General features: G+C 47.4%; 1 pseudogene; it reads left to right on the forward strand.

Moving 5' to 3' along the window:
* Window positions 1-26,476, forward strand: part of LOC141182900 (uncharacterized) — a 38,896-nt pseudogene extending 12,420 nt beyond the window's left edge.
* The last annotated feature ends 285 nt before the right edge of the window (window positions 26,477-26,761 follow it).

A 26,761-nucleotide genomic window follows, 5' to 3' on the forward strand; every position in this document is an offset into this window, starting at 1 on the left:
TTAGTGTTCAATAATATCTCAGAAGACTCCCCCTTTTGACCCCCAATCACTTAAGGCTCATATAACGGTTTTATCAAAGCCTGGAAAAGGACCAAATACCTGCCCTAATATTCATCCAATATCATTAAATAATGTAGACGTCAAAATATTCTCTAAAGTGATTACAACACGGCTCTCCCACTATCTACCCTCAATTGTTAGCAATGATCAGATTGGCTTCATTAAGGGCAGAGAAGCTCGTGATAATAAAAATAAAACGTTGTTAATTTCACATGCAAAAAACAGGGGCTCCCAATGTGTCTTGTTTCTGCCTACGCTAAAAAAGCGTTCGACACAGTGCATTGGACTTTCTTGAAGAACACATTACCACAAATTACGTTGCTTTCTTGTTATCTAAAATTCTATCCTTCTACACTGACCCTAAAGCGATAGGGTAAACGGCCTTCTATATGACACATTTTCTATTAAAAATGAGACAAAGCAAGAGTGTCCCTTATCACCTCTCCTATACACATTGGTGATGGAACATTTAGCGGTAGCATTACACACAAATCCAGATATTAGTGGAGTTACTATAGACTCACATCACTATAAACTAGCTCTACATGCAGACGACCTGTTGCTCTGTTTCAAACCCAATGATCTCATTTCCTTCTATAATAAAGGAATTCGAATAACTCGGCCATGTAAGCAATTTTAAAGTCAACTATTCTAAAACAGAAGCCATGAACATAACTTTTAACCCTGAACTGACACAATAACTAATTTCTAACTTCCCCTTTAAGTGGCAGAAAGACACAATTAAGTACCTGGGTATACAAATTCTGGGGAACTTGGATGATCTGTATCTTTTAAATTATATCACCCATCCTTGAACAAATGGTTAAAAATCGAATGAATTATAACTTGAAACCCTTGTCCTGGTTTGGTCGTATTAGTGTGATCAAAATGGACATTTTACCAGATCTTCTTTATATATTTCAGTCCGTTCCGGTCTGCGTTCCTCAGACCTTTTTCTCCTGTCTCAACAATTCTAAGAGCAAGTTTGTATGGGGAACATCGAGGCCTAGGATACGTATTAAAATATTGTGAAGAAACAGGAGGGAGGGTTAGGGAGCTGCAACGCTGAATCCAAACAGGGTGAAGATAGTCCACTGAAGGGTGCCGGTCCGGCTGGTGAGCACAGACATATGAAGAAAACGAAAAGGAGAAAATCAGCACTCCAACAGGTAAAATATGAAAAAAATGTATTGGATCATTTAAAAAAAAATGTAAAATTCTTATGTGTTTCTGGCGCTAGGGTTGCGCCCTTAGTTATAGCAGATGAGAAAAGGACAATGAAGTCATATATATATATATACAAGCACAATGGAGACACATGACACGAAATGAGAAATTAATTAGACATGCAAAAGATGTGAAGAAAATCCAAGCCACAGTTCACATTGAAGGCAACGAGATCAAATACAGACAAGATGATCATTACAAACGTCACACAACAAGCCAGAAATGCAAAACACCATGATGGTGAAAAATAAAATAGAATTAGACCTCATGCTCTTATTCATGCATATCCGTATCCCCCTCTGTATATAAACTGTTTATTGCAGGACATTTGTGTGAAGACCACCGGTGTTAGCTGCCAGGGGATTATCCCATATAGGAACACAACACCGGGATTAAGTGTACAGGTGTGAGACCACAGGGTCAGAACATCACAAATGCCATCAACTATAGCACCGGAAGGTGGGAGGATATACTGATTATAGAGGGACAGGAACATGTATACATGAGATGGAGGATAGATTCAGTATAAAGCATCGCAATAACAATGTCCAATAAACAGAGAAAACGCATCAATGTCTAAATTGTGAATAGAAATATTGTTCTTATCGATCTGACACACGTAAAAATATAATATAAAATAATATGCACAATAACCAATATGGAGAAACTATAAACCTATAACAATGAACATATAAAGGGGAAAAAATTATGCAAATCAAAATTGAGGAAATCCACCCGCATCTGATCTGGTGCAAAGTATAATATCCTGGCAAAGGATCATAGAGCCGCAGATATACCGAGCATTATCTGTCATATCAACGGGAGGCAAATAGATGCATCATTGTAAAACAGACGAGAACAAGTACAGAACACTGGTGAGATTACTGTGGAGCATTGTAATGGTGAATCAGATTACTGTGGAGCATTGTAATGGCGAATCAGATTACTGTGGAGCATTGTAATGGCGAATCAGATTACTGTGGAGCATTGTAATGGCGAATCAGATTACTGTGGAGCATTGTAATGGCGAATCAGATTACTGTGGAGCATTGTAATGGCGAATCAGATTAGATGGAGCGTACAAATCCATGATATCCAAGAGCTGAATGTATAACATATCAATGGCAATGGGAGACGTCTGCATAGAGTCTGATGGAGAACCTGATCGTGAGGCTATAGATGGAGCAAGCATTTTTATCTGTATCAACGAAAAACAGGTAATTACATTATAATAAAACTGACAAAAACAAATATCTGATGCAGAACTGAATCGTGAAGCTGTGGATGTAGCAGGAATTTCTATCTGTATCAACGAAAAACAAATCATTGAATTATATTGCGAAAAAACTGACAAAAATAAATATATGAGAAATGGAAGATAAATAAGCTGCAGAACATTGCAAGGGAAATACTCCGTCATTGCTGAAAATCTTTAAGATATTTGCATCATTTATGTGCGTTCTGCGAAGATGAATCTGCAATGATAGCGCAATATACAGAAAGGGAAATAAGTACACCGGCAAATAATAACCGGAAAAACACAAAATAAATTCAGAAAACCTGGAATGTCACCATATAGATGTCTGCTGGGAATAAACCAGTATGAATTTCATCAATAGATGTAAAACAGGTCATTGCGGAAATTCATTACCCGAAGGGTATTTAGTATTTGCACATCAGATCCAGAAGGCTTCACGCATATTAAGGTGTTTCTGTCTGTTCCACCCCTTACCGGATAATTTACCTTTACAAGACCAAAGAAAGAAAAATGTGTGAGATCATTATTATGTATGGACAACATGTTTTGATGCCCCGGAGTATGTGCTATTAGAACTGTTGATATATGAAATCTGCTCCGGTGCTCTCTATGAATCCTACCAATTTGTATAAAACAATGTTGTCCACTATTCTGGAGGAAGGCATTTATTTGTCGGTGTTTAATAACAAAATTCAGCGCTGGCTGTTACCTGATTATCCCATTTTTGATGGTCTCCCCAAAACACACAAGGGTATCTCCCCTCCCCACCCTTCGCCCTATTATCTCGGGTATGGGTTCATTGAATGAGAATTTAACCAATGGCTGGTGAACATTTGTATCCTCTGGTTATTCCAACACCAGGCTATGTGAAAGATACTACGTCTGTCCTGAGGGTTTTTGACAGGTTCGTGTGGCAGGAAGAATATAGGTTTGTCACCAGCAATGTTGTAAACCTGCATTCCTCCATCCCTCACGCATTGGCCATCATTGCCGTTCAACCCCATTTAAATAAATATAGTGGATATTCTGTGAATTTACAAAGGTTCATTATAACATAAAATATTTGTTGTCCCGCAACAATTTTATGTTTGATTCTAAATATTATTTACAAGTACTTGGAGCCCCCATGGACTCCAAATTCTCACCATCTTTGGCTATTCTGGACATGTCGTGGTGGGAAGAAATTTACATTTTTTCTGATGATAATCCATTTTTTGAGCACATTTTTTGGTTTGGTAGATATGTTGATGATGTACTTTTGGTATGGAGAGGTGACCCACAGTTAGTGTCACAATTTGTTTTGTATTTGAATTCCTATTCCTTAAATTTAAAATTCAATGTCAGTGAACCTTTGATTTCCACTCCATTTCTGGATATTTTCTTGACAGGGATAGTAACATCTCATAAAGTGGACACCACACGCTATAGAAAACCTTTGTCAGGCAACACATTACTGTTGTCTTCCAATTCTCAACTTACGCTATACTGTTCGCAGGGACGACTCAGTATAGGTGGAGGGAAGCACTCCGATGCCGTTCAGCGAATGTGACCCGTGCTACACAAAATATGTAACTTCCAACATAAGTGCTGATTCATCCTCCGTGGATTCTTTTATGCCTAAAGGGAGACCTGCCCACATACCCCCTGTGATGACATCACGGGGGCTAGTCTCCAGCCTTCATATTTTTATTAGATATCTGTTTTTTGCAATAACTTATCATGGGTTGATCGTAGAGGCCCAAAAGTGATACCATATTTTCCGTTATGATTTTACCTTTCTCCAGAGACCACACACGGTATAGCTGCCATCTGCTATTTTGTTACTTTTGCGCCACAGCTCCCCAGAGGGGCTTACAGTGACGGTTAAATATCCATATTGTTCCTTAGCTGACCCTGCCACCCAAAATATAGGCCCCATTATTATCGGACATATGGAACTTTAGTTATTCCATATTGGCTTCGGGCCGTCTGCAGGCCTTTGTTACATTCCCTTTGAAGCACTGGGAATGCAACCTTCTCAGTTAGCCAGTTAGCTGTAAATCTATCACAAGCCTGTGTTAATTGAGTTTGGTAGCAGCTTTTTGGCCAGCATTTGCTTACAAGGCCCTTCTCATATGTGTGTTGATTTGCATAGAGGCCACTGGCCAAAGTGTCAGCTCTTCTCCCGTGGACAATTACTATAGGGGAGGAGGGAAGAGGAGTCTGAGAGAGACTTCTTAATATCTATGACAGGGGAGAAGAAAAGATTTTCAATATTTCCATTACAATCTGTTTTTCATTGATACAGATAGAAATGCTTGCTATACCTATAGCCTCACGATCAGGTTTTGCATCAGACTCTATGCAGACGTATCCCATTGCAATTGATCTGTTATACATCCAACTCCTGGATAGCATGGATTTGTACATTCCATCTAATCTGATTCACCATTGCAATGTTCTACAGTAATCTCACCAGCGTTTTGTACATACTTGTTTTTGTCTGTTTTACAATGATGCATCTATTTGCCTCCCGTTGATATGATTGATAATGCTTGGAATATCTGCGGCTCTATGATCCTTTGCCAGAATATTATGCTTTGCACCAGATCAGATGCGGGTGTATTTAGTAACATCGGTGGTTTTCACACAAATTTCCTGCAATAAACAGTTTATATACAGGGTGGGATACAAATATGCATGAACAAGAGTATGAGGTTTAATTCTGTTCCTTGTATGTAGTATTATTTGGTCATTATCTGGTGGTAATATGTGGTCTGGTCATGGTGTGGTGGCACTTGTTCCTTGTATGTGGTGTTGTTCGGTCACTATGTGGTGGTAAAATGTGGTCCGGCCATGGTGTGGTGGTATTTGCTCCTTGTATGTAGTATTATTTGGTCACTATGTGGTGATATGTGGTCTAGTCATCGTGTGTCGGTATTCTTTGTATGTGGTATTATTTGGTCACTATGTGGTGGTAATATGCAGTCCTGCCATGGTGTGACGGTTTTTGTCCCTTTGTATGTGATATTATATGAAAAAATGTATGTGACACATTCTCTTAAAGAAAAATATACCTAAATAGAGTACTGGATATTTTAAGAAATGTTTAATAGGTTAGAGTAGAGTAGGGCCCTGCCAGAAGAGTATACCTTGTCATGGTAGCGGCTTACAAAATCTTTTGGCCAAAACAAAAGCTGCTGCTATGTATGTGATATGGTGTTCTATGGGAACTGTTAGGGTATGTGCACATGGTCAGGAGCAGCTGTGGGTTTGACACTGCGTGCTTATGCAGCTTCAAACCTGCAGCAGTCTGGTGTTACAGCATGCATGCGTTTCACATGCGTTTCTGACAAGCACTTTCCAGGCGATTTTAGCATCACTTGGAAAGTGCTTGACAACTAGGTCACAGTATATAAATCCATGCAAACAGCATGGATTTATACAGTGTGACCGTAAGAATGTTTAAAAATAAAAAAATAAACCTATACTTACCCTCCGATGGCCCGGCGTGTGTTGCAGCGCTGGTTCCTGGCTGCCAGCTGTTCGCGGGACACTGCACTGAAAGGCCTGCGGTCACATGACTGTGACGTCACCGCAGGTCCTTCAGTCCTGCCCGCAAACACAGAGGAGGAGACCGGGGGCTGTCAGAAGGTGAATATAAACTTTATTTTTTATTTTATTCTTTTTTTTACAGGTACAATGGTACCCAGGTCTGGATGAGAGTCTCCTCTCCTCCAGAACTGGGTACCATCCGCACATTGAAACGCATATAATCTGTGAGTACAAATGTACTGACACCGATTATATGCGTCTCAATGCAAGTCAATGGCGGCGATTACGCCGCGCTTCCGCAAAATTAATGGACATGCTGCGGATTTTTGAGCGCAGCATAAAAGCTGCGGAAAAATCCGCAGCATGGGCATTGACAGTGCGGAATCCCCTTGGGGACCATGGGGGGCGGATTACCTAGCGTTTATGCTGCGGAAATTCCGCAGCATATACGCTTGAAAAACGCTACGTGGGCACTTAGCCTAAGTCCCTGCAGGAGGAAAGACACAGCAGTCAATGAGCGCTCTCAATAGTCTGATGGGAAAGCATTCATTGGCCAGCGGCCTCTCTCCTGCATGACATGCCCCATTTTTCAATGCCCGCACTCTGCCCAGGGTATCAAAAATCATTACGGGTGGGAGTGGACGGGATTAAGCAGCATCAGCCCTCAGTCAAGGGCACCATAGCAGCTGCGTGGTCTACTGCCTGGGTGCAGCTGCATCGGCGGTGTGTCCGCCCCTGGCTGAACCCCTCGCTGTGGCTCTGAGCAAATGTAATATTATTTACACACAACCGAGTGGTAAAGAAATCAGTGAGACACCTGTGGGATAAGAACGTAAGAACCATTACACCCTCAGATGACTTCCCTTGTGGGTACAGTGTCCGAAATGGGGTCACTTTAGGGGGTCGTATGTTCTTCACACCTCGAGGGCTTTGCTTTTGGCCGCTCCGTACACCTCGTACACACATGGCTCCGCTCCGTACACAAAGCTCCGCTCTGTACACCTCGTAAACACGCGGCTCTGCTCCCTACAACTTGTACACGTGCGTCTCTGCTCAGCACGTCTCCGCTCCGTACACCTCGTACACACGGCTCCGCTCCGTACACCTCGTACACACAGCTCCACTCCGTACACCTGGTACACGTGCAGCTCCGCTCCCTACGCCTTGTACACGTGCGGCTCCGCTCCCTACGCCTCGTACACGTGCGGCTCCGCTCCCTACGCCTCGTATACGCGCGGCTCCGCTCCCTACGCCTCGTACACGCGCGGCTCCGCTCCGCACACCTCGTACACACGCGGCTCCGCTCCGTACGCCTCGTACACGCGCGGCTCCGCTCCGTACGCCTCGTACACGCACGGCTCCGCTCCGTACGCCTCGTACACGCGCCGCTCCGCCCCGTACGCCTCGCACACGCGTGGCTCCGCTCCGTACACCTCGTACACGTGCGGCTCCGCTCGCCTCGTACACGCGCGGCTCCGCTCCGTACGCCTCGTACACGCGCCGCTCCGCCCCGTACACGCGCCGCTCCGTACAAATCGTACACGCGCCGCTCCGCTCCGTACACCTCGCACACGCGCGGCTCCGCTCTGTACACCTCGTACACGCGCGGCTCCGCTCCGTACACACGCGGCTCCGCTCCGTACGCCTCGTACACGCGCGGCTCCGCTCCGTACGCCTCGTACACGCGCGGCTCCGCTCCGTACGCCTCGTACACGCTCGACTCCGCTCCGTACGCCTCGTACACGCGCGGCTCCGCTCCGTACGCCTCGCACACGCGTGGCTCCGCTCCGTACGCCTCGAACACGTGCGGCTCCGCTCCGTACACCTCACGCACGCGGCTCCGCTCCGTACGCCTCGCACACGCGCGACTCCGCTCCGTACGCCTCGCACACGCGCGGCTCCGCTCCGTAAGCCTCGTACACACGCGGCTCCACTACATACACATTGTATACACACCCTCTGCTTCGTACACCTCGCACACGCGCGGCTCGACTCCGTACGCCTCAAGCACGCGCGGCTCCGCTCCGTACGCCTCGCGCACGCGCGGCTCCGCTCCGTACACACGCGGCTCCGCTCCGTACGCCTCGTACGCACGCGGCTCCGCTCCGTACGCCTGGTACGCACGCGGCTCCGCTCCGTACGCCTCGTACGCACGCGGCTCCGCTCCGTACGCCTCGTACGCACGCGGCTCCGCTCCGTACGCCTCGTGCGCACGCGGCTCCGCTCCGTACGCCTGGTACGCACGCGGCTCCGCTCCGTACGCCTCGTACGCACGCGGCTCCGCTCCGTACGCCTCGTACGCACGCGGCTCCGCTCCGTACGCCTCGTGCGCACGCGGCTCCGCTCCGTACGCCTCGTACACACGCGGCTCCGCTCCGTACGCCTCGTACACACGCGGCTCCGCTCCGTACGCCTCGTACACACGCGGCTCCGCTCCGTACGCCTCGTACACACGCGGTTCCGCACGCCTCGTACACGCGGCTCCGCTCCGTACGCCTCGTACACGCGGCTCCGCTCCGTACGCCTCGTACACACGCGGCTCCGCTCCGTACGCCTCGTACACACGCGGCTCCGCTCCGTACGCCTCGTACACACGCGGCTCCGCTCCGTACGCCTCGTACACGCGGCTCCGCTCCGTACGCCTCGTACACACGTGGCTCTGCTCCGTACACCTCGTACACACGCGGCTCTGCTCCGTACGCCTCGTACACACGCGGCTCCGCTCCGTACGCCTCGTACACACGCGGCTCCGCTCCGTACGCCTCGTACACACGCGGCTCCGCTCCGTACGCCTCGTACACGCGGCTCCGCTCCGTACGCCTCGTACACACGCGGCTCCGCTCCGTACGCCTCGTACACACGCGGCTCCGCTCCGTACGCCTCGTACACACGAGGCTCCGCTCCGTACGCCTCATACACGCGGCTCTGCTCCGTACGCCTCGTACACACGCGGCTCCGCTCCATACACACGCGGCTCCGCACGCCTCGTACACACGCGGCTCCGCTCCGTACACCTCGTACACACACGGCTCCGATCCGTACACCTCGTACACACGCGGCTCTGCTCCGTACACCTCGTACACACGCGGCTCTGCTCCGTACACCTCGTACACACGCGGCTCTGCTACATCCACACTGTAAACCCCTCCTGACCCCACACATAAACTTCAGCTCATCCAGCACCATGACAACCAGCACAGCAGAGTCCTGCATCCACTGAGGCCCCTGATCATGTGACCCCTGACTCCTCCCCTCCTGTGACCTCATCACAGCTCCTGTGCGCACAGAGCAGCCATATATGTGGTGGCGGCTCTGCAGGTGGAGGTATGTGGAGACCCCATTACTGGGCGCAGGGGGCATTAACCCCTTCATAAGGTTTTTGTTCTGTTTCCTGTAATAGATACATACGACCCAACTATGGAGACAGGAAGGGAGGAAACGTATTGTTCTCATAGTACAGGGCCCCTTTACTGCCCCCACAGTGTAATGCCCCTTATACAGTATGTATGATGCCCCCACACAGTGTAATGCCCCCATTATGCCCCTTATGCAGGATGTATTATGCCCCCACACAGTGTAATGCCCCCATTATGCCCCTTATGCTGTATGTATGATGCCCCCCACAGTGTAATGCCCCCATTATACCCCTTATGCAGGATGTATGATGCCCCCACACAGTGCAGTGCCCCCATTATACCCCTTATGGAGGATGTATGATGCCCCCATTATGCCCCTTATGCAGGATGTATGATGCCCCTACACAGTGCAATGCCCCCATTATACCCCTTATGGAGGATGTATGATGCCCCCACACAGTGTAATGCCCCCTGTAACATACCTGGCGGCGTCCTTGCATAGTGGTCCATCTCCCACTGTGCAAGAGCGCGTACTTGATCTCCAGTCCAGGGTGTCTCTCTGGCTTCCCTCCATGCTGTCTGTTTGCTTCTGTGTCTGCTGTTTAAGGGCGGCGCCCGATCACTTCCTGCTTTTTGTACCTGCTGCAGGCACACCCCTTGTGCGTCCTCAGCCTATTGCTGTCTATCACCTGGTATTTAAATCAGCTGCCCCAATTAACTGATGCCTGAGCATCTTGCCCTGTCAGTTGGCTTTTGTCTCTGACATGCCAGGTCCTGTCTATGTTACCTGCCTTGCGGTATCAGTTCCCGTGTCTGAACTGAGTCCTGTCTATGTCTCCTGCCTTGCGGTATCAGTTCCCGTGTCTGAACTGAGTCCTGTCTTTGTCTCCTGCCTTGCGGTATCAGTTCCCGTGTCTGAACTGAGTCCTATCTGTGTTCTCTTGTCTGCCTATCCTGGAGGCTGTATTTCTAGGCCTGTCTGAACACGCTCCTAGCCTGTTCCTCCCGCCTTCTAGGGGCCGATTACCTAGATCCGTTCCTGTATCTTGTCTGTCCTGTCTGAACACGCTCCTAGCCTGTTCCTCCCGCCTTCTGGGGCCGTATTCCCAGACCCGCTCCTGTATTCCGCTGCAGTGTCGGTCTCCTCCGTACACTCAGTTCCAGTCTGAACTCTCTCCTATCCTTTACCTGTTTTGCCTCTATGTCCGTTCCCTTCCTTTTTCTGCAGAGTCTGAACTTGTACCTAACTCCTGCTCGTTGTTACTGTACTTCCGTTTGTGAGTTTGTGGTCCACTCGCTACTTCTCTGCAAGTACCCTGTGGGTATCTGGTTCTGCCTTTCCCTTCTAGTCTGTTCCGTGTGAACAGAGCCCTGTTCCCACCGCGTCTGCGGTTTTCGCTTTGCTCAGCTCTGTCCGCCGCGTCTGCGGTTTTCGCTTTGCTCAGCTCTGTCCGCCGCGTCTGCGGTTTTCGCTTTGCTCAGCTCTGTCCGCCGCGTCTGCGGTTTTCGCTTTGCTCAGCTCTGTCCGCCGCGTCTGCGGTTTTCGCTTTGCTCAGCTCTGTCCGCCGCGTCTGCGGTTTTCGCTTTGCTCGGCTCTGTCCGCCGCGTCTGCGGTTTCGAATTTGTCTCCCAGTCTGTACTGGACCCTACCCAGCCTGCGCTCTAGTCTGCCTGTTCCAGTATTCCCCGGTGTGGGTCAACAGCCGTGTCCGGAGTCTGACCTGGAGTAGACCCTGGTTCCTCTGCTCGGTTCCTCCCTGGTGCACTGGCGTCGTATGCCGTCGTGCGACCTTAGTCGGATCGGGCGGATACTTAGTTACGCCCCTCCAGGCACTCTCCGGTTCATGGCACAGTGGAATCACTACATAAACACGCACACGCCAGTCAGTCCGGGCGTGTGCATTACACCCCCATTGTACTCCTTATGCAGGATGTATGATGCCCCCATTATACCCCCTTATGCAGTATGTATGATGCCCCCACACAATGTAATGTCCCCCTTATGCAGTATGTATGATGCCCCCCACAGTATAATGTTCCCCCAGTACCACCTGAGATTTTACAGTTGAAATAATCCGTCTGGAAAATGGTTTTCCCTTTGCCTGCTCCCCTACATGTAGACCCTCGAGCATGTATACATGCATGTAGGGGAGCAGGCCTTACTAGATATCGAGGCTTTGTACAGTAATATACTGCATGAGGATGATATTAGAGGAGTAAGACATTTCTTGAAATTGAGATCAATAGAGTGTAGCAGACATAATGACTTCATGGGGGATCTTCTAAAATTCACTCTTACTCATAACTTCTTTCTTTTTGACAGGAAGTACTTCCACCAGCTCAAGGGTACTGCGATGGGGAGCCGCTGTGCTCCCTCATATGCTAACTTATCCCTGGACTGGTGGGAGGAATCCACAATATTCAGACATGATTATAAGTGGTGGCAGACATATATTGGGGTATGGTACAAATATATTGACTACATTTTTATCATCTGGTCAGGGACGAGTGAACAATCTTTTTAATTTGTCGGGGAACTCAACATCAATAGAGTGGGCCTTAGATTTACATCTGAATTTATTATAATAATTTTTATTTTTATAGCAACAACATATTCCACAGCACTTTACAATTTTAGGGGGGACTTATACAGACAATACAGACTTTCCAGAATAAGCATAACTCAGATATTAAAAGGAGTGAGGGCCCTGCTCACAAGCTTACAGTCTATAAGGAAATAGGGGAGACACAAAAGGTAAAATGTACATATATTGTATAATACAGCCTTAATATACTAAATAGGGTAAGTACATAACACTACATGAACTGATAGCCAGCCAGTGTGTGTACAGTACAGACAGAGGCTATTCAGTGCATGGATGGTATGAACATGATTTTGAAGAAAATTTTAATATGGGCCAAACTGGGACAGTTAGATAAGTATGTTGAAGTGATAGGCCAGTCTAAAGTAATGGGTTTTTAGGGCACGCTTAAAACTGTGAGTATTGGGAATTAATCGAATTGTCCTGGGTAGTGCATTCCAAAGAATTGGTGCAGCATGCGAGAAATCTTGGAGACGGGAGTGGGAGGTTCGGATTACGGAGGATTTTAGTTTTAAGTCATTAGCAGAACGGAGGGCACGGGTAGGGTGGTAGACTGAGACGAGGGAGGTGATGTAGGGCGGTGCTGAATCATCAAGAGCTTTGTGGGTAAGAGTGATAAGTTTATATTGAACTCTGTATTGGATGGGCAATCAGTGCAATGACTGGCACAGGGAAGAGGCATCGTTGTGTCGGTTGGCAAGGAATATGACCCTGACTGCTGCGTTCACGACGGATTGGAGAGGGGAAAGTTTAGAAAGAGGGAGACCGATAAGTAAAGAGTTGCAATAGTCCAGACGAGAATGAATAAGAGCTACATAAGAGTTTTTACAGAGTCAAAGGTAAGAAAATTTCTAATTCTAGAGATGCTTTTGAGGTGTAGATGACACGAGAGAGCGAGTGATTTGATGTGAGGAGTGAAGGAAAGATCTGAATCAAGTATGACCCCAAGACAGCGGGCATGTTGCTGGCGAGTAATGATGGAGCCACAAACGGAAATGGCAATATCGGGCATAGATAGGTTAGTGGAGGGAGGAAATAGGAGTAGTTTAGTTTTTGACAGATTCAATTTTAGATAGAGGGAGGACATAGTGTTAGAGACAGCGGAAAGACAATCACTGGTATTTTGTAATAATGCAGGGGTGATGTCCGGAGAAGAGGTGTATAATTGGGTGTCATCAGCATAGAGATGGTACTGAAAACCGAATCTGCTGATTGTTTGTCCAATAGGAGCGGTATATAATTAGAAAAGAAGGGCGTCTAGGACTGATCCTTGAGGAACCCCGACAATAAGGGGGAGGGGAGAAGAAGGGGAGCCAGCAAAAGACACAGTGAAGGAGCGGTCAGAGAGGTAGATCTGTGGCGCCCTGATGGTTCGGTCGCCACAGGGGTACTGCATCTCTTTAATGAGGTGTGGTATCTCCCCTTCGAGGTAAGGATGGTGTAACTGTCAGGACCCCACCTCTCCCACCTAAGGGGGGGGCTCATATGCACCAGGGTGCTGCCCCACCCGGGATAAGTGGAGATGGGGGGGGGACAAAAGATAGGGGGAACCTAGTAGTGGGTGAGGGTGGAGGACGCACATTTAGGTTACACAACAAAATTCATATTTAATAAACGGCCATCTTTGGCTTATGGTCTTTTGATTGTGATCTTCATCACTGAACGTGGCTTTCTGTGTGAACCTGCAGTTGATGGGGACACGGTCCTCGTACTCTGGCCTTGAGTCGAGGAGCGGGTTAAAGTTAACGGCTGTCTCTACCCGGTCAAGGTCCCTACCCAAGAAGGCCTGGAGTGGAGCAGAGGAGACAAGCTCTGCAGGCAAAAGTATCCCAGGGGGATGCAGACGGAGTGGTATACGCCACCTGTCCTCACTATTCTGGCCTAGTCAGAGGGATTCCTGCTGCAAAAGGGGTACCGGCCCCCGATATCTGACTCTGTCACTTTAAGTCTTAGTCGGAGAAGCCCGGAGACTCAGTGGATCCCACCGGGTAACGGACGGAGCGGAGTTGCCACCCGTACCCTTGTTCTGTGCATAGTCCAGAGGGAGACCCGGCCTTAGTACACGTACCACACACGGACAGGAGAGGACCTAGTGGGAAAAGTCTAGGAACACTCTGGTGCGGGGTCCTGACCAAAGCACCTGAACTACTCGGAGGTTGTCGACCCCCGGTCCTGGTGGCTGCAGCGCGCCGTGAGGAGCAGGGAGAAGCCTTGGGGCTGTGCATTCTACCGTGAGTAAAGCTTGGAAGACTACCCCTATGGCCTCCGGTTTCTTATTGCAACGCGACACTGCACCACATCTCCCACTACAATTCCCATCCTCCTGCTTCCTCTGCCCTGAGGCCCTGCTCCTCCTGTGGGGAGTAGTACCATCTGCTGCTGCCACTACATCCTGCCTCAGAGGACTGAATGCAGTGCTGGTGGAGGATCACCAGAAACCACAGGTGGCGTAGTCTTTCACACCACTCGAATCACTGTCACCGTCCCTCCTAGCCCTTAACTTTTTAATGTGACAACCCTGGGCACTGACCGGGCCTAGGCCGCGACTACATCCACCCTGCACAGTCGCCCGGCTTCCGAGTACCCCAACTCTCAGGGTGGGCTAGCGAGCGGGGAGGGGAAGGAGAGGCGTCCCCTAGTCCAACCGTCTCGGACATATTATTAGCATATACCGGACACCGGGTCCGAGTATACGTGGATCTTCATGACCAGTAGAAAACAACCGGAACCCCATCCACAGTGTCGAATGCTGCATAAAGATCCAGGAGAATCGGTGTAATATACCTGGCGGCGACCTTGCATAGTGGTCCATCTCCCACTGTGCAAGAGCGCGCACTTGGTCTCCAGTCCAGAATGTCTCTCTGGCTTCCCTCCATGTTGTCTGTTTGTGTCTGTTTCTGCTGCTTAAGGGTGGCGCCCGATCACTTCCTGCTTTTTGTACCTGCTGTGGGTCACACCCCTTGTGCGTCCTCAGCCTATTGCTGTCTATCACCTGGTATTTAAATCAGCTGCCCCAATTAACTGATGCCTGAGCATCTTGCCCTGTCAGTTGGCTTTTGTCTCTGACATGCCAGGTCCTGTCTATGTTACCTGCCTTGCGGTATCAGTTCCCGTGTCTGAACTGAGTCTATTGCTGTCTGTCACCTGGTATATAACTCAGCTGCTCCAATCAATCCCTGCCTGAGCATTGTGTTTCATTCAGTGTGTGCTTGCACTCTGAAGGTGCCAGGTCCCGTTCTGTGTTCTCTTGTCTGCCTTTCCTGGAGGCTGTATTTCCAGGCCTGTCTGAACACGCTCCTAGCCTGTTCCTCCCGCCTTCTTGGGGCCGATTACCTAGACCCGCTCCTGTATCTTGTCTGTCCTGTCTGAACACGCTCCTAGCCTGTTCCTCCCGCCTTCTAGGGGCCGATTACCTAGACCCGCTCCTGTATCTTGTCTGTCCTGTCTGAACACGCTCCTTGCCTGTTCGTCCCGCCTCTCTGGGGGCCGTATTCCCAGACCCGCTCCTGTATCCCGCTGCAGTGTCGGTCTCTTCCGTACACTCAGTTCCAGTCTGAGCTCTCTCCTATCCTTTACCTGTTTTGCCTCTATGTCCGTTCCTTTCCTTTTTCTGCAGAGTCTGTACTCGTACCTAGCTCCTGCTTGTTGTCTCTGTACTCCCGTTTGTGAGTTTGTGGTCCACTCGCTACTTCACTGCAAGTACCCTGTGGGTATCTGGCTCTGCCTTTCCCTTCCTGTCTGTTCCGTGTGAACAGAGCCCTGTCCTAGCCTGCTCTGACTCCTTTGCTCACCGCTCCGGCGGTTCTAGCCTGCTCTGACTCCTTTGCTCACCGCTCCGGCGGTTCTAGCCTGCTCTGACTCCTTTGCTCACCGCTCCGGCGGTTCTAGCCCGCTCTGCTCCCTCTTTCTCACTGCTCCGGCAGTCTCGTTCTGCTCTCTTCCTTTACCTCACTGCTCCGGCAGTCTCGCTCAGCTCCCTCTTTCTCACTGCTCCGGCAGTCTCGTTCTGCTCTCTTCCTTTACCTCACTGCTCCGGCAGTCTCGCTCAGCTCCCTCTTTCTCACTGCTCCGGCAGTCTCGTTCTGCTCTCTTCCTTTACCTCACTGCTCCGGCAGTCTCGCTCCGCTCTGACTCCTTTGCTCACTGCTCCGGCAGTCTCGCTCCGCTCTGACTCCTTTGCTCACTGCTCCGGCAGTCTCGCTCCGCTCTGACTCCTTTGCTCACTGCTCCAGGCGGTCTCGTCCTGCTCTGACTCCTTTGCTCACTGCTCCAGGCGGTCTCGTCCTGCTCTGACTCCTTGCTCACTGCTCCAGGCGGTCTCGTCCTGCTCTGACTCCTTGCTCACTGCTCCGGCAGTCTCGCTCAGCTCAGACCCTTTGCTCACCGCTCCAGGCGGCCTTGTCCTGCTTTACTCTTGCTCACCCCTCCAGGCGGTCTTGTCCTGCCCTGCTCTCGCTCACCTCTCTGGGCGGCCTCACTCTGCTGTGTTTGTCCGCCACATCTGTGGTTCTGTTCCTGAGTCCCAGTGTGTACTGGGTTCTATCCCGCCTGTGTTCCTACCTGCTAGTGCCTCCCTGTCTGCACTCTAGCCGTGCTTGCCTGTACCCCCCTGCCTGCATACCCGCCTGCCTGCATACCAGTCGTGCCTGCCTTTTCCCGCCAGTCTGTGTGCCAGCCTACCAGTCTGTTCCTGTATTCCCCTGTGTGGGTCAACAGCCGTGTCCGGGGTCTGTCCTGGAGTAGCACCTGGTCCCTCTGCTCGGTTCCTCCTTGGTGCACTGGCGTCGTATGCCGTCGTGCGACCCTGGTCGGATCGGGTGAATACCTAGTTACGCCCCTCCAGGCATTCACTCTCCGGCACGGTCCAGTGGAATCACACGCACACGCCGCTCAGCCCGGGCGTGTGCATTACAGCATTACAATCAGCAGGGAGTAGTGACCATTAGATTTGGCTGTTAGTAGATCATTAGAAACTTTAGTGAGTTCAGTTTCAGTAGAATGTAAAGAGCGGAAACCAGATTGTAAAGAGTCAAGAAGGGAGTTATCTGAGAGATAGCGTATTAGACAGGAGTGGACCAGTCGTCCCAGGAGTTTAGATATAAAGGGAAGATTGGAAACAGGTCTGTAGTTAACAGCACAGTTCTGGTCGAGGGGTGTTTTTTTAAGAAATGGATGTATGCTGGAGTGTTTAAAAAAGGAGGGAAAAATACAAAATGAGAGGTAGAGGTTGAATATTTTAGTTAGGTGAGTGGTGACAGCTGGAGAAAGGGACTGAAGGAGATGTGAAGGAATAGGATCACTGGTGCAGGTGGTAGAGCGAGAGGAAGCAAGGAGCCTTGTCACGTCTTCCGTGACTTGTTCGAAGTCAGAAAATGAGCAAGATACAGTGTGGGAGGGAGGAGCATGCATAACATTTGGGGATTGAGAGAAAATTTCCTGTCGGATATGGTCAATTTTTTCTTTGAAATAATTGGCCAGATCGTCAGTGCTGAGGTTGGTGGTTGGGGCCTGTGCTGTTTGATTAAGGAGAGAGTGAAAAGTGTCAAACAGGTGTTAAGGATTATTGGGCCATGAGATGATAAGGTTGTTAAAGTAGGTTTGTTTGGAGAGGTGAAGGGCGGAGTTATAGGTTTTAAGCATAAATTTATAATGGAGGAAATCTTCAGCCAGATTAGATTTTGTCCACAGCCGTTCGGCACACCTGGAGCCCCACTGGAGAAAACGTGTTTGCAGCGTGTTCCAGGGTTGTCGCCGTCTGTGCCGAGTTGTTCTCTGTGTAGGAGGTGCAGCTTCATCCAGGGCGCATTGCAATGTTTCGTTATAATGCTTCAGTGCAGAGTCAGGGCATGAGAGGGAGGAGATTGGGGCCAATGATGATTGCAACGTTTTCATAAATTTCTTGGTGTTAATGGCATGTATATTTCTATAAGTGTGGAAAGTGGGGGTGTCTTGAGCAGGGTGACAGTTCTTGACAGAGAATGAAAGAAGGTTGTGATCAGAGAGCGGAAGAGGAGAGTTAGTAAAGTCATGTATTGAACAGAGCCGGGCGAAGATCAGGTCAAAGAGTATTTCCATCTTCATGTGTAGGAGAATTAGTAAGCTGTGAAAGGCCGAAGGAGGAAGTTAGCGATAAAAGATGAGCGGCAGATGGGGAGAGGGAATTGCCTATTGGGATGTTAAAGTCTCCCATTATGAGGGTGGGGATGTCATAGGATAGAAAGTTTGGAAGCCAAGTGGCAAAGTCTTCCACAAACTGATGGGAGGGGCCCGCAGGGCGATACACACCCGCCACTCGCAGGGAGAAGGGCCAGTAGAGTCTGACTGTGTGGACCTCAAAAGAAGGGATGAAAAGTGAGGGTACTGAGGATATAACCTGAAAAGTACATTTTGTTTAAAGGAGCCGACCAACACCAATTATTACCAGTTGCCTTTCCTGCATGTACTGATCAAGAAGGATTGTAATGGGCCACTCATCTACCATAAACCTTCAATGACTAATAAACTATTGAAGTGGGATAACCACCACCCGCATCCCCATAAAAAGAGGAAAACCCAAGGGACAATTTTTATGGTTGAGAAGGTACTGCTCGAATGTCACAGATTTTAGTATACAGGCAATAGACCTGAACACCAGATTAAGGGATAAAGGGTACTCGTGGTACATTTTGGATTCCGCATCATCGTTTGCAGAAAAATGGTCAATCAGCTTATCTTTTCCTCATTCAGATCTCTAAAATACTGGATCCTCTCAGTGAAGATCGTCTATATAAGAACATTTTTGCTGATTTATCCAGGAAAATGATGGACAAGATGGTGGAGAGGATATTACACCTCACCCTAGAGATCCTCTTCCGGCTTACTGGAGAGGTGAGAGATTCTGATGACGTCACATTACATCATTCTTATCTATGGGAATAACAGATGGACAGAACTGGAGAGGTGAGGACTCTGGAAATGTCTGTAGTGAGATTTATTAATGTTTCTCTCCATAACCAGAGATTAATCATGGGGCCTCCATCTCACCCCCTGATACATGAGGACATCAATGACCAGAAGATCCTAGAACTCGCCTACAAAATGATTGAGCTGCTGACTGGAGAGGTGACACTGCTAGGAATGAGGAATGCTGGGACATTTCATAGTAAAGCTATGAAGGGATTGGGGGATGACGGTATCATTGTATGTGTCAGGTGCCTATAAGGTGTCAGGATGTCGCTGTCTATTTCTCCATGGAGGAGTGGGAGTATTTAGAAGGACACAAAGATCTGTACAGGGACATCGTGATGGAGGTTCCCCAGCCCCTCACATCACCAGGTAATAGACAGGACTAAATACACACGGCCTATAATTATCTGTATGTAAAGAATGAATTCATTCCCTGTATGTCTTTCCTCCAGATCTATCCAGTAAGAGGACAACACCAGAGAGATGTCCCCATCCTCTTCTTCCACAGGACTGTAAACAAGAAGATCCCAATGTTCCTCAGGTAGATACAGAGAAGATATCATGAGATTTCCCCTATGATGTGTAGACAGCTGTAAAGGTCTTGTCTTCAGTTCTGTTTTATCCACCATTATTATGTTTTATATTTGTGTAATGAGAACGGTGGAGATGGCAGGATTAGATCTGATCATAGATGTGACTTCTCCATCTGTCTTTGACTTTTATCATATTTGTTTCAGGGTGAAGATCTGACCCATATTAATACTACAGAGACATATGTGAGGGGTGATGAGCGGTGTAAAGAGGAGATTCCTACATATGACTACACAGGTGAGTAGTAACCACTGAATACAGAGAAGTCACAGATTCTTCTCAGTCCCTGTCTGTGGCTACTTTATCGGTGGTGTAGTCCGGCCGTATCACAATCGTGTGATCACCATTTTGCCGCTTGACCACAACATTCTCCTCCGTCCGAAAATATTCAAATTACTTTGTGTAATTGTGAAAGCCCTTTTCTATAGAACTTACAACCTGGAGGATCTACCTACCCCTGGGATTAGGAGACGCTGACCGTTACCTGCCCAGGTCTGTAAACTATAAAGCCAAATGACAGCGTACGTAGAATGTGCTGACAAATTAGAAAATCACTTGAAGAAAACTATTATGATGGGCCTGTAAGAGAAAGCGGAGGGTAATGATGCTGTTGGCTTCCTGGAACCCTGATATCTTATTGGATGAATCTACCTTCTCTCCCTTCTGTGCTGCTGAATGTTCTCATATGGTTCCTACAAGACCAGGTCCAGTCTTTCTGGCCAAACTTCGCTTTTTTGATTGATAACATTAAATGTCCAGTGAGGGACACGTGTGAATTTCTGTACAATAACAGCAGAGTTTCCCTTTATCCTGACTGTTCAATTTCTTTTAAAACCAACTAACTTCAAACAGGATTGTGATAAACTACATAAAAAACATTCCACCTGTGCCATGATATATCTCTAAGCTGTGCGTGGCTGATGGCTGTAATATACATTTATTCACGCCTGCAGGAGATGTGTTGGCATGGCTCAAGCCCTGGTTTCATGGATTCACTCCACATCATAAATAGTATTGAGCGAATTTGTTCGGCATTTCAAATTCAGGTTCGTGTTCGGGGTTCCGGCTTGTTCGCGCCAAATAGTCAACCATAAATGAGTGCAACTCCAGTTTAGTGTTGGATTTCTCCCTTCATACATACGTTGTTGTTGGGGATGTTACATGTTTATATATTCTTTCTTTTTTTTACAAGTTCATTTTCTATGATAGTTTGATTGTGGTGGGATCGGCCGGGCTCACTTATGTGAGTCTGTAACTCCCTTGTAGTCTTTCAAAAAGGTCTCCATTGCCTTTTCCAAATGCCCAAGATCTAAATTTAAGACACCTCAGCTCTGCAGTATTATAAAAAAGTTCACTTTAATGTCTAATATTTCTTCTTGACACTCATCTGCCAGAAAATATTGGCCCTTATGATAGTTTAGATTGCCAAGAGCCACCGAGCCCCATACTCCAATTACCCCAGAGAGGTTTCACCACTAGTTACTCATTTTTCTCTGATGAAGACTGTTGAGTTTGATCATTTCAGTAGATGTGTTATTGTCTGTAGACACAGTTTTTGACTTCAGTAATCCTCTGATTTAACCACTTCACACAGTTTTATGTTTCTAATCAGGCCCCATTTTTCAAATCTGATGTGTGTCACTTTATGTGGTGATAACTTCGGAATTCTTCACAAAGGATAATAGGAAACAAATGGACCTTAAAAATTATTTTCCAACTTCTTTTGAATCTGACAATCCCCTATATACGGTTGTACACTACTGTTTGGGCACATGGCAGGTTAAGAAAGAAAGGTGTGCCATTTAGCTATTAGGAATGCTCAAAAGATGGCCACCACGCACAGGCTTGTCACTATCTACCCTGTTTACAGATTTCACAAATTACTTTGCTCATCACCCTTTAACACCTCTACATGGATCTGAACCTACACAGAGACCCCTAGGCTTGGGCCACGGTGTTACCTGCTATTCGGTGGAGTGAGATGGGAAGAAGAATAGTCAGGTAGCTGGGTCAGAACCAAGAGGATAGAGAAAATACAAAATCAGAAGACACAAGAGTAGTCAGTAAACGGGCCGAGGTCACAGCTGGAAACAAATACACAAGCAGGGAGCTGAGCACCGAGGACTGAACCAGAGGAGAACAAGGCTGTATCTGGCAGCTTCCGGCAATATGCTTCCAGCTTTAGTAGGGTGCGGTGCTTTCCAAATTGCTGAAGCAGGGAGCAGATTACTCCAGCTGGACAGCACACACACGTATACTGCCAGACTGGATAGTACTACTGGTCCCAGGCACCCTAATCTTAGTGGCTGGACAGAGCCTGCGCCTTTTACTCCATATTTGGGAGCCAGAATGAACAAACAGTTGAACACCACGCTGCACTGCTTCATCCTATGAGGTTTTCTATTAGATGGTCATTGTCCTGGTGAATAAGTGATTTTTTTTTTATATAACTTGCCTTTTTTACAGACAATTTAAGTAGAAATGTTCAAAAATATAAAATTCAAGGATTCTTTATTAAAAAATAATAATTGGTTTTCTTCTTGGCAGATGTCTGTACCAGGAGATCAGAGGGACAGCTGACATCTTCAATTTTTAAATCAGATGACCTTGAGATCCCACAGGATACAACTGAAATGAATGCCATTACTCCAGATTTACCATCATCCCTTCACTGCAATGATCTGTCATCTGATCCTTTGAAACAGATCCTGTTTTCTGATTCATTACCGACTACTAAGGAAAATCAAAGTCACAAAATAAGCATTAAAAAACGAACTGCTCCTAATGCAAAGAAGCCATTTTCACATTCAGAATATAGAAATAGTTTTCCTCTCAAAAAGTCTTTTCTTAAACATCAAAAAATTCACACAGCGAAGAATATATTTTCTTGCTCCAAGTGTGGGAGATGTTTTAATCAGAAATCAAGTCTTGTTAGGCACCAGGTAACTCACACAGGAGAGAAGCCATTTTCCTGTTCAGAATGTGGGAATTTTTTTGCAGAGAAATCAAATCTTATCGCACATCAGAGAACGCACACAGGGGAGAAGCCTTTTCCATGTTCAGAATGTGGGAAATGTTTTAACCAGAAATCTAGTTTTCTTAAACACCAGAGAACCCACACAGAGGAGAAGCCTTTTTCATGTTCAGATTGTGGGAAAAGTTTTGTACAGAAATCAAATCTTAATATACATCAGAGAACTCACACAGGGGAGAAGCCATTTTCATGTTCAGAATGTGGGAAATGTTTTGCAAAGAAATCAAATCTTATCAAACATGTGAGAACTCACACAGGGGAGAAGCCTTTTCCATGTTCAGAATGTGGAAAATGTTTTACAGAGAAATCAACTCTTATCAACCATCAGAGAACACACACAGGAGAGAAGCCATTTTCATGTTCAGAATGTGGGAAATATTTTACAGCGAAATCAAATCTTATCAAACATCACAAAACTCACACAGTTGAGAAGCCTTTTTCATGTTCAGAATGTGGGAAATGTTTTACAGAGAAATCTACTCTTATCAAACATCAGAGAACTCACACAGGGGAGAAGCCTTTTCCATGTTCAGAATGTGGAAAATGTTTTAACCATAAATCTAGTTTTCTTAAGCACCAGAGAACCCACACATTGGAGAAGCCTTTTTCATGTTCAGATTGTGGGAAAGGTTTTGTACTGAAATCATATCTTAATATACATCAGAGAACTCACACAGGGGAGAAGCCATTTTCATGTTCAGATTGTGGGAAATGTTTTGTACAAAAATCATGTCTTAATATACATCAGAGAACTCACACAGGGGAGAAGCCATTTTCATGTTCAGAATGTGGGAAATGTTTTGCAAAGAAATCAAATCTTTTCAAACATCAGAGAACTCACACAGGGGAGAAGCCTTTTCCATGTTCAGAATGTGGAAAATGTTTTTCAGAGAAATCAACTCTTATCAACCATCAGAGAACTCACACAGGAGAGAAGCCATTTTCATGTTCAGAATGTGGGAAATATTTTACAGAGAAATCAACTCTTATCAACCATCAGAGAACCCACACAGGGGCAAAGCCTTTTTCATGTTCAGATTGTGGGAAATGTTTTGGACAGAAATCACATCTTAATAAACATCAGAGAATTCACACAGGGAAGAAGCCTTTTTCATGTTCAGAATGTGGGAAATGTTTTAAACAGAAAGCGTATCTTGATAACCACCGGAGAACCCACACAGGGGAGAATGCCGCAACTACACCCAACTAGTCTCTGTACAGACAAGAAAGCCCCTAGCTGTACAACTAAAAACGCCACCACAGACCTAACTCCCTAATAAGTCGGTGAGGAGTTTCTCATACCTCCTGAGGAACCAGAGGGGAGGCCACAACACATTGTCAACAAGGGGAATGGAAAGTATGAAGTAAAATCTGTTATGCACACGCCCGGGCTAAGCGGCGTGTGCGTGTGATTGGTAGTGATTCCACTGGACCGTGCCGGAGAGTGAATGCCTGGAGGGGCGTGACTAAGTATTCACCCGATCCGACCAGGGTCGCACGACGGCATACGACGCCAGTGCACCAAGGAGGAACCGAGCAGAGGGACCAGGTGCTACTCCAGGACAGACCCCGGACACGGCTGTTGACCCACACAGGGAAATACAGGAACAGGCTGGTAGGCTGGCACACAGACTGGAGGGTATAGGCAGGCACGACTGGTATGCAGGCAGGCGGGTATGCAGGCAGGGGGGTAAAGGCAAGCACAGCTAGAGTGCAGACAGGGAGGCACTAGCAGGTAGCAACACAGGCGGGATAGGACCCAGTACACACCGGGACTCAGGAACAATACAGGCAGAGGGTTACAGGCAAGCACAGCTAGAGTGCAGACAGGGAGGCACTAGCAGGTAGCAACACAGGCGGGATAGGACCCAGTACACACCGGGACTCAGGAACAATACAGGCAGAGGGTTACAGGCAAGCACAGCTAGAGTGCAGACAAGGCTGAGCAGGGAGGACAGGGCTCTGTTCACACGGAACAGACAGGAAGGGAAAGACAGAGCCAGATACTCACACAGTACTAGCAGAGACAACAAGCAGGAGTTAGGTACGAGTTCAGACTCTGCAGAAAAAGGAAGGGAACGGACATAGAGGCAAAACAGGTAAAGGACAGGAGAGAGTTCAGACTGGAACTGAGTGTACGGAGGAGACCGACACTGCAGAGGGATACAGGAGCGGGTCTGGGAATACGGCCCCCAGAGAGGCGGAACGAACAGGCAAGGAGCGTGTTCAGACAGGACAGACCAGACACAGGAGCGGGTCTAGGAAATCGGCCACTAGAAGGCGGAACGAACAGGCAAGGAGCGTGTTCAGACAGGACAGACCAGACACAGGAGCGGGTCTAGGAAATCGGCCACTAAAAGGCGGAAGGAACAGGCTAGGAGCGAGTACAGACAGGTCAGACAAGATACAGGAACGGGTCTAGGTAATCGGCCCCTAGAAGGCAGGAGGAACAGGCTAGGAGCGTGTTCAGACAGGACAGACAAGAGAACACAGAAAGGACTCAGTTCAGACACGGGAGCTGATACCGCAAAGCAGGAGACATACAGGACTCAGTTCAGACACGGGAACTGATACAAAAAGCAGGAGACAAGAGACGGGACCTGGCACCTTCAGAGTGCAAGCACACACTGAAGGAAACACTATGCTCAGGCAGGGATAGAAGGGAGCTGCTGAGCTATATACCAAGTGACAGACAGCAATAGGCTGAGGACGCACAAGGGGTGTGACCCACAGCAGGTACAAAAGGCAGGAAGTGATCGGGCGCCGCCCTTAAGCAGCAGAAACAGACACAAACAGACAGCATGGAGGGAAGCCAGAGAGACATTCTGGACAGGAGATCAAGTGCGCCCTCTTGCACAGTGGGAGATGGACCACCATGCAAGGACGCCGCCAGGTATGTTACAAAATCCGAAAACCCTGAATGAGAAACAAAAACACATTCATATATGGCAAAGAAGGCAAGCTAAGGAGAACCACAAATAAAAGGAACAAGTATAATCTCCCAGAAACCTAACATTGTTAGAATTAGAAGGTACTGGGAGAGAAAGCAAACTGACCGGGAGGATAGTTTCACCTTTGTGGTGAAACTTATACAATTCATCCTCACCAACTGTAAATGTAAACCTGTCCATTTATAATGACCACGGACAAGATAAAGATTCCCAACTCACATCAGGACCACAAGATCCCAGGTACTTTCAGCTGCATCACATCTAATGTGTACTTAATTATATGTACCAAATGTCCAACTGGGGGTCTGTATGTAGGGGAGACAAGGCAAAAACTTAAAACAAGGATGAATTCTAATCGCCACAAAAAAAAAAGAAAAAAAGAATAGATCTACTTGTGTCCACACATTTTTACGGCCACAACTGCTTATCCTTTTCCGAAACTGATAGTTCTGCTTCACGTCACTTGTCTTATCTATTACATTATTCCTGTGCCCTGTAGTGTATAAATATGTGACTATTCGGATTTTGTATTATACTATGTCTCATGAAGACACCTGAGTAGTCTCGAAAGCTTACTGACTAATGGCTAACTGGAAAGATGGTATCAACCACTGAGGACTCTCAAATTTTAATATTTTTCTCCATACGGCAATTTTAAGATCTCTCCACAGGTGTTCAATGAGATTTAGATCCAGACTCATTGCTGGGCAGAACTATCCAGCACTTTGTTTCTATCCATTTTCTAGGTGCTTCTTGAAGTATGTTTGGGCTCATTGTCATGCTGGAAGACCCATGACCTAGGACTAATGTTGAGCGAGTATGTTCTGTTCCAAGCATGCTCGGGCGAGCTCCGAGTATTTATAGCTGCTCGGTGATATGGTTGAATCGCTCCCGTGTGCATGATTTGTGACTGTTTGACAGCTTTATTACATGTGAGGAATATGTAAGAAATAGACATTCCTCACATGTAATAAAGCTGTCAAACAGTTGCAAATCATGCACATGGGAGTGATTCAAACATCACTGAGCAGCTGTAAATACTTGGAGCTCAGCCCGAGCATACTTGGCGAAAGGGTTAATGGAACATACTTACTCAACACTACCTAGGACGCAAACCCAGCTTTCTGACACTAGGCACTATATTGTGAACCAAAATCCTTTGCTAATCTTCAGATTTCATGATGCCTTGCACACAGTCAGAG

Source organism: Phyllobates terribilis, unplaced genomic scaffold (assembly GCF_046119375.1).
Source record: "Phyllobates terribilis strain yellow unplaced genomic scaffold, ASM4611937v1 Scaffold_36__1_contigs__length_13169755, whole genome shotgun sequence".
NCBI lineage: Eukaryota > Metazoa > Chordata > Amphibia > Anura > Dendrobatidae > Phyllobates > Phyllobates terribilis.